At 32.1% G+C, this 12,316-nt stretch overlaps 1 pseudogene across 1 annotated transcript; it reads right to left on the minus strand.

The window, feature by feature from the left end:
• Positions 1-5,655: 5,655 nt before the first annotated feature.
• Positions 5,656-10,956, minus strand: LOC143542806 (protein FATTY ACID EXPORT 1, chloroplastic-like; annotated as a pseudogene). The gene is made up of 7 exons (XR_013136956.1): positions 10,793-10,956; positions 8,273-8,332; positions 7,802-7,969; positions 7,541-7,708; positions 7,413-7,459; positions 7,284-7,324; positions 5,656-5,937 (listed from the first exon to the last, which is right to left on the minus strand). The product of XR_013136956.1 is annotated as a protein FATTY ACID EXPORT 1, chloroplastic-like (transcript).
• Between the last annotated feature and the right edge of the window lie 1,360 nt (positions 10,957-12,316).

A 12,316-nucleotide genomic window follows, 5' to 3' on the forward strand; every position in this document is an offset into this window, starting at 1 on the left:
GTTTTCTTTATCTAGAACCATCCTCTACCTCTAATACATTTTCTTTTGGCATAATCAATTTCCAAAGCTAAGCACATCAAAAGAAAGATACCTTCTCATCACCTTACATCCATGAGACATAGACTCGTCAAATAATTTTCATCTTTTTTAGTGGAATACTTTGGTCATGACACATTAATTTGTGAAAGATTTGATGGATCCATGTCACGTCGCTTTCCTTTTTCTAACATTGCACTTAGTCACAATCATTTGATTAGGGGAAAACATAGTTAGTAAGGCTAAGTAACTTAATTCAATCTTATCGAATTCCAATCATTAAACTTGAAGAATTTTATAAATACCATTATCTATCATAAGAATTTGTTTGAGAATTATAGGTTATAAGTGGAAACATGACGAGACGTTTCAAAAATAAGATAACATACATCCTTAAATGTTGTCGTTTGCAACCCACGATACAATGTAATGACTAAGACTGTCCATTGTGGAGGCGCCAACTCCCACCTCGGCCGTTAACAAATCGCCAAACCACATAACCATGCCATTGCCAAACCTTATTGCCCTCCTCTCGACATCCCCTTACCCCAAAAGGGCTAAAAAAAGGTGGAGTTTATCCCATTTCTGCGAGTCACATTTTTTTTATATCTAGTTAAACCACAATGCTAGTTAAAGGTCGCTGTCTATGTGATAATTACATGGCACTTTATTTAAGTTAAATGACAACACAGTCTAATGAAAACTAAGAACATATCTTGTACATGTGAGTTATGTTGTCATAGTTGATTCAATATTAAAAGTATCATAGCATATGACATTATTTGAAAAATATGGATTACAAGTGAAAACATGACCAAACGTTCCAAAATATGCTATTATTTGAAAAATATGGATTACAAGTGAAAACATGACCAAACGTTCCAAAATTAAGAAAACATGCATCCTTAAATGTTGACGTTTGCAAGTCACGATATGCATCCAATGATTAATGTAAACTAAGAATATATATTGTACCTGCAAGTTCTATTATTATACTTGATTCAGTATGTATCATAGCTTATTGTATGATTTTTAACTAATTATGATTATTCATGTTGCAAAAAGTGAAATGTAAAACAAAAAACTAAACCAAAGTTAAGCATTTAACTACCCATATAAACTAATATTGTCAAGTTTTCCGCTAAGAATTCACGACTTTGTTTTTTATTACTTTTGTGGAAGTCATTAATTCTTGGATTACACATCTGAGCATCTTGATTGTGAAGTTCTCCTCTTATCCATAGTCAATACATCTAAACGTGTTAATGATAACTTATAACACTGCATTTTCTTATCAATTCAACCAACGACAATTTCTTAAACATCTAAATTGGGGTCGGGAACATACGTTTAATGGGGGCTTTTGGATTAAGAAGGGGGCACCCACGTAAAGATAATATTATTCAAAAGCAACAGGCTAAACTTACACTTCTTAACCTAAAAATGGTGGTGACGAGGGAGGGGCAGCCGGGCATGCCTCTTCTGATCCTAGTGAAGCTTCGCCCTTCAACTCAACATCTTTGTTGTCTAATAAAAAAATATCCTTAAATCGAATAAATAAATAATTTTTGTGTGGATTAAAACATTTACTTAAAAAAAACAGGGGGAGTTGGGAGCTAGAGAATCTTGAAGTGGACTGAAGTGGTTTAACCTAGTTGCGATTGTTGTGGTCCAATGGTGGTTGCCTTTTGACTTAGCCTCGCATAGCCAACGTTATAAGGGGTCACAACTCCTGCATGTAACACGTGGAAACTAGAACCCCCCTATGTTACCTATCAAAAAGTAGTTAATAGACCACACATATTAGTTTTTCAAAAAAAAAAAAAAAAAAAAAAACATTGTTATTTAAACTTAATTTCTCATCACAATCTAACGTTTTAGGATGCACAACTTGAGTAGAGTTTCTAGAGGATTTTTGATTAGGTGTTTTGTGTGTTTAAATACGGCTTAATTTTCTAATTCTTATCGGTGTTTCGGTTTCTTAATCTGTTTGACAGAATTTTATGATTTCAGCTAGGTTTTTTAAGTGTTTAATTTTATGTGATGATTATGTTCATTTATGTATCATGTGCGTTCATTGGCGGATATTCTTGGTTTGTTTCAAGATTCGTGTATATAGAATGTGTTCTTGTGTACACTATATGTATGTCTATCTATTTCTGTGTTTCGCGAACATACATTTCTTCAACATGTTTTGTAAAGACACTAACAATGTTTGAATATTACGCATAGCTATTGATAATATGGAAAATTATTTTACTAACCTAAAAAGAGATTAAACTCACAAAATAAAAGGAGTTAATTGGATTGGGTAACTAGTTAAAATGATAAAATGCATGTTGATGTCTCTAATTTTAAAGTTGTATTGGTTAATTTGTGTACTATGATTATAAAAATTGAGTTGCTATAACAAAATAAATGAACTTGCTTTTTTTTTTAGAAAATATAAGAAAGAATATCATGTATCCCCTAAAAAACTTCTTAATTCATATATATATCCAAACAAATTCATGATATCATATATCCTCTATTGTAGCAAAATCCGATTAAAGCAATAGAACGATGGAACTAAATAGAATCTAACTTTGGGCCTCCATCTAGATAGGATCCCCCCCCCCCCCCCCCCCAACTTCCCAAGAGCTTGGGTATACTGTTCGTTCTTTGTGATTCTTTTTCAGTCAATTTCTACTTATTACTACGCGACAGTAAGTGTTTAATTGACTGTACTTTTGATTGCTTTTATGGGTGACGGACAGTGTTTTCGAGTTTTGTTTGTGAATTGGAGCTGATTCTAAGTAATGACCTTCTGTATAATTTTTCGTAGCCTTCTTTATTTCAAGTTTTCTAGAGTTAAGTTATATGGCATTTTAAAATTACATGGAATATACATATAGAACTTAAAAGGGGTTAAACTAAATGTCTAAAATTGACAATACAAGAAACACAAATGGGAAGTGAGATTTGATTTGATTTGATTGGATCAGTTAAAGGAGTTGCCCCAAACAAAGTGGAAAATATGATGAGACACTCCGAAAGGACCTAAAACCAGAGGTCAACTTGTACACGTGGCAGAAAGTTTGTAGGGGTCATCCACCCTGAAATTCACATGCGTGTCACTTATATGTGACGATATGTTATCTAACCATGGTGTAGATCCAATTAGAGACGAGTATCAAGTGAGTAGTGAGCCTAGTGATATTGTTGGTCAGATTGGGCCCGACCAAGAGTGGAAACCAAGCCCAATTTTAAATCACACTCAGGAGTCAGGAGTTTGGATATAAAGTTAATATTCTACGTCACAGGCAATAAATAAATAGATGGTAGATATTTTAGTATAATTGAATAGAATTATTGACTAATGTGAATCATAATACTCATCCAGTAAGCTATGAAACGCGTGATACACGTTTGTTAAGTTTATTACTCCCTCAGTCCCATTAAAAATGTCGATATTTCCTTTTTTATTTGTTTCATTACAAATGTTCACTTTCAAAATTTATTAGTCAATATAAAAGTTTACCCTTAAACACACACAACTAACATTAATAAACAATATTTATGGACCCAATTTTCAAGGGCATTAATGTCATTTGGTAAGCATAAAAAATAATAAATTAATCTACCTTAAACTTTGCGTTTTTCAAATTAAGATACTTTGACCGGAACGGAGGGAGTATATGTTAAAGGTGTTGCCCCCTTGGCATGGTGGTTCCAAAAGAGGAGTGCCCGGTAGCTTCCTTGGAAATATTTTATTTTAACAATTATTGTTATTTTATAATTTTGTTAAAAAAATGAATATTCGGATTTATTTTCACATATTCAATCCTATGTCAAAATTAGGGGTGGCAATCTTGACCCAAACCCTTTCAAATGAGTCAATTTGAGTTGTTTTAAAAGTTAAATGAGTTGGTTTGGGTAAAAGGTTTTAAATAAATGGGTCAAAATGAGTCATTTGAAATTCCATCATTTTATTTTCGGGTCAAAATGGGTCGACAAGTTCAAAGAAATGGGTCGATGTGGGTTAGTGTCCTAAGGAAATGTGACAGGTTTCGGATCGGAACGGGTTTTCGTACAAGACAGGTTTCGGCACGAAACGGGTTTCAGATCGGAACGGGTTCGGTTTAGGTTTTAAGTCAACACGAGTTTTCACCCGTGACGTGTTGGGTTTTGGTTTCTTTTGTTTCTTTCTGGTCGATTCCGGACTCGTTTTTGTTCGTTTTTTCAGTTTTGTTTTTGTTCGGTTTGAATTCTTTTAGTTTCGTTTTGATTGATTTTTTTGATTTCGATTGATGTGACCCGGTTTTGGCTTTTTGTTTCATTTTCGTCGATTCTTTCGGTTTCGGTTCAATTCTAGATGGATTTTTTTTATGGAACGAGGACAACGTATGAAACATTTTAGTGTTTTTACTTTTTTTGTTTATGATTTATATTTTGAGTTATAATTTTTTTATTATTATTTTTGAATATTTTTTTGAGGGTTTTGATCTTAATAGAAAACCCCTCAAAAAAAATTCAAAAAAAATAATTAAAAAAATCATAACTTAAAATATAAGTAAAAACGGAAAATCTAAAAAAACTAAAATGTTTCCGCCGTTATTCTCGTTCACAAAAAAAAAACAAAAAAAACAACTCAAAACCCGGTTTGACCCTAACCTATTTTGACCCAAACCAAAACAACCCATTTTTTAATTGACTCGTTTTGACCCAAACTCATTTTGACTCATACTCGTTTTGACCCATGACTCATTTCAACCTATGACTCGTTCGACCCAACCCAACCCAACCCATTTGCCACCTCTAGTCAAAATGGACATAATTTCAAAAGACTCTAATTCAAATGGTTGAACAGTTTATAAATCCACTCTCTGTAATATACTAATATGTTTCCTCCATCAATTGGTCATTATTTTGTTCGGAATTCTCACACAAAATCCCTACTAAACTCATGTCTCGTATGAGTTTTATCCGATTAAGTATTTAGAGAATCATCGAATAATTTGAATTAAAAGTGCCATACAACTCTCAGACGTTTATCATGAAATTCCCTAATAACAAAGATACATACAAACCAAGACACTGTGTAGGGGGTATTGTAAAAGACGGTAATTATTTCTTGAATTGTTTTATAAACCCCTGTATTATCTTTTATAAACTACCAAAGGGACTTCATAAAAAACTCAAGTTTTTAGAAATCAATAAAAAAATTCTAGAACACAGATTTTAAAATTCAAAACAAAGTCAGAAAGATGATTTAATCAACAGAAAGATGTTTGCAAGCATAACTGAGGTTTTACAACCACTTTTAAAAAACCAAACCATTTTAAATACTGAGTTCTTTTAATGTTTCAGTGATGAAATAGAAGTTTAAAACAATATTTGACTTACTAAAACATATATAAAATTATGTGAGAGAATATCAGCAGTGATCAGTTTGTATGTGTAATGTCTATACTTCAGATAAAAGATTAGTGGAGAAGGCTCTTGATAGACAGCCAATGAGGAAGTATAAACATTTACCAAACCACTATATATCCTTTATTTATGAGATGGTTATACTTTTTTCCCTTATTTATCTATTTCTCTGCTAGATATTGTATACCAGAAAGTCAAAAGCTAAACTAGACAAAACAAAGAACCAATATTTGATGCTAATAGCAATAGTGGTGGTGCAACGGTCGTGGTGATAGCAACAACGTTGATGGTAGTAATGACAACGAAAATAAACAAATACATATTAAAACTCTATAATTTTTATATCATACATAAAAAGGCTAACAAAAATTACCTCAGACATACATATTAAAACTCTATGACTCAGATGCAGCTGCAGACTTCAATTTCTTCGGAGGTGGGTTTCCTCCGGACACAATAACATATGTGTAAAAGCATAGCATTGCAGTGCTGGCCAAAAAAAAGGAAAAGATTCTAAGTTAAAGCTCTTGCATATGGTGTAAACGAGCCAAACCTCCCGTGAGCTACTTGAGATCGTCTAGCTAAAAGCTCGTATTGAGCCAAGCTTAAACGAGAACGAGCTCGAGCCCAGAAATAAGTTTGTTTAATGAACGAGCCCGAGCCCGTGCCTGAGCCCAAGCTTCACATATCGACACCGAGCCGGTTCGCAAGTCTAAACGAGCCTTTATTTATATAAATTTTATTTAATATATTAAACATATATTTATATAATAATTATTATTATTTATAATATTATGATAACTAAAGAATATATATTAATTACATATAAAACTATAATTATATATATACTAGTTTTTATCCCCCGTATTACGGGGGTTGTTTTATATTATTTGTTTTTAATATTTGTTATTTTTTGAATTTTTATTTTTTTTATTGTATGAAAGTTAATAATATACTTATGGTTTGATGATAAATTGTTTCACAAAAAAATGAGATGTAATAACCTGGTTTAAAAGCTATATGGGTTTGATGAGGCCCAAAACCCGTTTATTTTTTTATAATAAAATTGGTTTTTTAATTATAAATAATATACATCTTTTTTTTAAATAAATCAAATATTAATTTTAGTATATCCCTACTTTATAGGATTTTTATATCAAATATTTGGTGAGATTAGTTTTTAATTTAGTGAGATGTTATAACCCGTTTAAGAAATATATGGGTTTGATGCGACCCATACCCGTGAATTCGGGTCAAATGCATGAGAAACCTCCATTTAAAAATCAAGTAAATCTGGTGACTCCAAAGAAAGGGGAAGCGACCACATAGCGACACGTAGGATTTTTATGTTTTCGTTTATATGTATCATAGATATATGTGTATATATATATATATGTATATAAATCAATTAATATATAATAAATAAACCGAGCTCCAAGTCGAGCTTGAGCTTAAAAAATTACTCATAAGCCGAGCTCGAGCTTTAGAAATAAAGCTTGAAACGAGCTAAGCTCAAGCTCTCACAAATCAAAACAAGCCAAGTTCGAGTTCGGCTAGGCTCATTTACACCCCCTACTCGTGTCTACTAACGGGCCAAAGCGGCTTCTTGTCAAAACATTAAAGTCACAAACATTAATGTATTAAATATTATTATAACATCTATGTCTTACAAGTTTACCATTACAATGTGTTATTTTTAATAGTGTTTGTTTAGAAGGTTGCATGTCCTAAAATACATGGCCCGTTTGGCATGATCTTTCTTAGCTATTTTTAATCAACACGAACCATATAACCCGTTCATTAGAAAAAGGATTGAAATTGCCATAACTTGTTACCTTATGAAAATGTTAAATCCAGTTGGTAATATCTTCTTGGTCTGCATAATAAAAAGAACATTTGGTAGTTTAGATCAAAACGACGTATAGATAAAAGTAAAATAGCGAGTGCAATAAATAGTATATTACCAGTGAATATGTTTGAATATTCTTCCAAAGGAGTGCAGCAGCAATTCCTGAAATAATTACAAAATACTGAATCTAAGGAATATTTTATTACACCAGCATATAGTATTTGATTCATTATTATTATTGACCTAATTGTCCAAGAATGAATGGTGTGCTGGATTGGCCTTGTTTCCATATTTTTAAGCTTAAAATGCTAAGTGCCAGCAAAGCACCACCATAGAGTCCACCGGCTACTAAAGAAGCAGGGTTTCTTGAGAATATGAAACCAATAAGTCCACCACTGAAAACAATGCCACCTGTTAATTGATTTGTTAAGAAATGATTATTTTTGTAATAACATAAGATTAAATACATCTTATAAAATGGACCAACAAAAAAAAGAAACTCACCATATGGAATGCCGAAACAAAAATCATGAATCTTTGCTGACCCTTGTTTTTCAGAGTTTACATTTTCCACTGGTTCACTAACTTCTTCTCCATTTACATATTCCACGGCACTTGAATTTGGTTTCCCTAAATATCATTATGTGATCTGATTCTATGATTAAGAGCTGACTTACTTGTTAGGATTAAACGCACACACGAAACTGAACACGACACGAAAGCAATAAACGAACACGAGGATTTAACGTGGTTCGGTCTAAACTGACCTACGTCCACGGGTGGCAACTAGGTATTTCTTTATTGAGTGACCAATATTACAAGTACATAATGTTGTTTATATAGAGACTGAACTAGGGTTAGTAAATTATTATGCAAGAAATCTAAACCGGGCCGGGCTTGGGCCCGACCGCCCACACCCGTCTCCTCTTTTGACTTCATATAATAAACCGGGCCAACAAGGCCTACGAACCCAACATTACTCTCTAAAGTAGACGTTTTTATGGCATGCCCGTTATTGTTGATCATCATTAGCACCTGAAATATAAAATGTGTAGCAAGACCATTTAATAACTATTTTCAAAGACAAGAAAAAATTGAAAATACATATACCTGTAAGACTGTAATAATTATATTTTGTATTATTATTTATTTGATTTAAGCTGTAACTGTTTAGTACTTTAGTTACTGATGTGTAATGGAAACTCAAATTTGTAGATCTTGTTTATTTAAGCACTACTTGAAACTTTATGTCCAAAACTAGTGCTAAACAATCAAATGTTTATATGACATCATTGTCTATTGATTCAAGTGTTTAATGGGCAATAAATATGTACTGTGAAGTGTGAAGTTATTTATTAAATGTTGATTGTTATTCCTTAACCGTGTTAAGTGTTTATCTGCGCAATCTTATTCCGATGAATCATGTGAGTGTGGTTCTTATTTCTTCAAGATAACAATTTCAAATTTATGGAAATATTATGCATTATTTTTCAAAATATATTTGGTAAGACTCAACAAAATAATAGTACAAAAACGATAAGAATGAAGAACACCAAACAAAAAGTATCATCAAGTGACACCAGAGTACCATAATAAAACTTTAACAGTTGGCCAGTTGCCAAATTACACATAAACTAATTGAAATTCTAGCATGCTTGTTATCTACATAAAGAATAATAAGATGATATTCATATATCTGCATACTCCCTAGTTTGACTTAAGCTCACACCTACTACTTTTCAACTTCAAAACATATAGATTATAGAAGCTTAAAAACTACATAAATCTTACAAAACCTGATTGATTTAAGTCTAAAAAGCCCTAGGTTAAGTCAAAAACTGCAAGTTTCTGTTGAACAAGTGTAACACTGTATCATTACTAGCATATTAATTATTGCGCGGCCTCTTTGACCGTATCTACACCTAACAGATTGATTCATTACAGCTAAACCCCATACATATCACAGAACTGAACGATTTACCTTGAGAAACACACAGTACACATGCAATCACACAACAATAGATCACATCCGCTTCAAAAACTTCACTTTCAAATACTGATTCGCTGATATTATACGAAATGTCACACAATAATCATTACTAGCATATTAAACCACCTGTCTGACCATATTTACACCTAACAGATCGATTCGTTTTAGCTAAACCACATACATATCACAGAACTGAACGGTTTAACTTGAAAAACACGCAATAACAAGAAACTACAGAAAAACTGATAATATCCGCTTCAAAAACCTCACATTCGAATATCAATTCATTAATATTATATGTAATTGTAACACAATAATCATTACTGACATATTAAACCGCATGTTAGACCTAATCTGCACTTAACAGATTGATTCATTATAGCTAAACCGCATACATATTGCAAAACTGAACGATCTAGCTTCAGAAACACACAATAAACAATCAATTACACAATAATTACATTCGAGCATCAATTCGTTGATATTATACAAAATGCAACACAATAATCATTACTAGCATATTGAACCGCCTGTTTAACATACATACACCAAACAGATTGACTACACAATATTTTCATTTGAGTATCGATTCGTTGATATTATACGAAATGTAACACATAGCAATTACTAGCATATTAAACCGTATCTTTGACCTAACTAACACTTACCAGATCAATTCATTACAGATAAACCGCATACCTGTAGCAGAACTAATAGATTTAGCTTGAGGAACACACAGTAAACAAGCAATTACACAAAAATTATATGAAATGTAGCACAATAATAATTACTAGAATATTAAACCGACTTTTTGACAGTAATTACACCTAACAGATCGATTCATTATCGCTAAACCGCATACATATCGCAGAAATAAGCGATTTAGCTTGAGAAACACACATTAAGCAGGCAATTACACAAATATTATACAAAAAGTAGCTCAATAATAATTACTAGCATATTAAACTGTCTGTTTGACCTAACTTACACCTAACAAATAAATTCATTACAGCTAAACCGCATACATATCCCAACCGAACGATTCATTTTGAGAAACACAAGGTAAACAAGCAATTACACATACAAAATGTAACAGAACAATTACTAGCATATTAAACTGCCTGTTTGACCTAATTTACACCTAACAGATTCATTCATTACAGCTAAACCGCATACATATCACAGAACTGAACGATTTAGCTTGAAATACACACAAATACACATTAAACAAGCAATTACACAACAATAGATCATATCCGCTTCACATTCGAATACTAATTACTTGATATTATACAAAATATAACGCATAATCATTACTAGCATCTGTTTGACCTAACTTACATTACACCTAACATGCTGATTCATTACAGCTAAACCGCATACATATCGCAGAACAGAAAGATTCACTTTCACAAACACGCAAAAATTGATCATATTCGCTTCAAAAGCTGTACAATTGATACAAAAAGTGATGATAAACCAATAGAATGAGATGAAACGTATACCTTGGAACGAAGAGTATGGAGGTGTGATCGGTTACGAAGATGTAATCTGCTGCTGTGAATCGCAGATGATTGAGAGATTATTGAAGACATATTTAGCCTAATATGGAGTATTATTATTGTGAACAGTTTATGAAGCTCGTAATAACAGAATTAGTTACAGATTATTTATTAGGGGTGTGTTTTGGATTGCTTATTTAAGTGAAAAATGACTTTTTGTTAAAAGACCTTATTAACTTATGATTTTTTTTAAAAGAAGTTTTTAAAAACATGTTTGGATTAGCTTATGAGTTGGGGAAAACCAAAACGACTAATAAGGACACTCTTTTTTAAATTTTAAAAGGAGTGTAATGAGTTTTGAGGGTTGGAAGGGTGTAATAGGTAAATCAAACTCATTAAGTTAATAAGTTACAAATTCATAACTTTTCAAACCCCTTTATTTTGTCTTCTCATTAAGTTAAAATCCATAAGTCCTTATAGTTTGCCAAACACCTTATACACATTATTAACTTTTCAAAAAGTTTATAAGTTATAAGTTGATGAAAATAAGGAATCCCGAACACCCCTAGGTGTTGTGAATAATTCTTTGATATTCAAAGTCTCATTTGGACAGCGCTGAATTGAGGGGCTGGAGGGTGCGTCTTTGTTTCTAGAATTTGACCCTTTTTGGAGAATATGACGGCACGTTTTTTATCATAATTTAATTTAAATTCTGTTTTGAATAATTATTATTACTATATATAATTAACAAGTTTGGTGTCGCAAGCGGTATATTGGGCCACTTGACGGCATCGTATTGATCGGTGATTTTTCTTAGTTAGTTACCATAATAAATATAATGAAAACCGATCAAACGTCAAAAAACAATTTGTTTTAGTTTTGGGATTATAAGTAGGGTTGTCCAAATCGCTCGTCGCTCGTTCGTCGCTTGCTCGAAAAATGCTCGTTTGATTTTCGCTCGATTTGGAAATGAGCCGATCGGATCGGTTCGATTTGAAAACAAGCCAAGCACGAGCAAAGCTTCGCTCGGTTCGGTTTGTTTTTGCTCGAATTATTTTTTAGTCTAAATTTATATATATAATATGTATTTATATAAAAATATACAAAATTTTAAGGATTTTTGAATTTCTCTAATTTGTGTTGACTTCAAAGTTAAATTTTAAACCCTAGTCACTTTTTCAACACTTCCACAATTCCACTTTTCCACAAACTTTCTTATCGTTCTGCCGTTTATTAGTTTGATTACACCATTGAAAAACTAGCTACTTGTTCTCGTCACACTTGATACACAAACTATTTTTTTTATTGTTAGGATAAAATATCGACCAAGTATTTTCTTTGTTGAACTTATTATGTATGTTTTATTGCTAAGTTTGAGTTTTAGACATTTTAGAGTTGGAACTCTATACATTTTTTTAGTTGAAAGTTTTGAATTAATGACATTTTGGAGTTATAGAATTTTTAAAATTGAAAACTTTGTACGAAACCAAGCAAAACCAAGCCGCTTGATTTAAGACCAAACCAAGT

Source organism: Bidens hawaiensis, unplaced genomic scaffold, assembly GCF_021521415.1.
Source record: "Bidens hawaiensis isolate Kalapana, Puna unplaced genomic scaffold, B.hawaiensis_p1.1 tig00012997_1, whole genome shotgun sequence".
Taxonomy (NCBI): Eukaryota; Viridiplantae; Streptophyta; class Magnoliopsida; order Asterales; family Asteraceae; genus Bidens; species Bidens hawaiensis.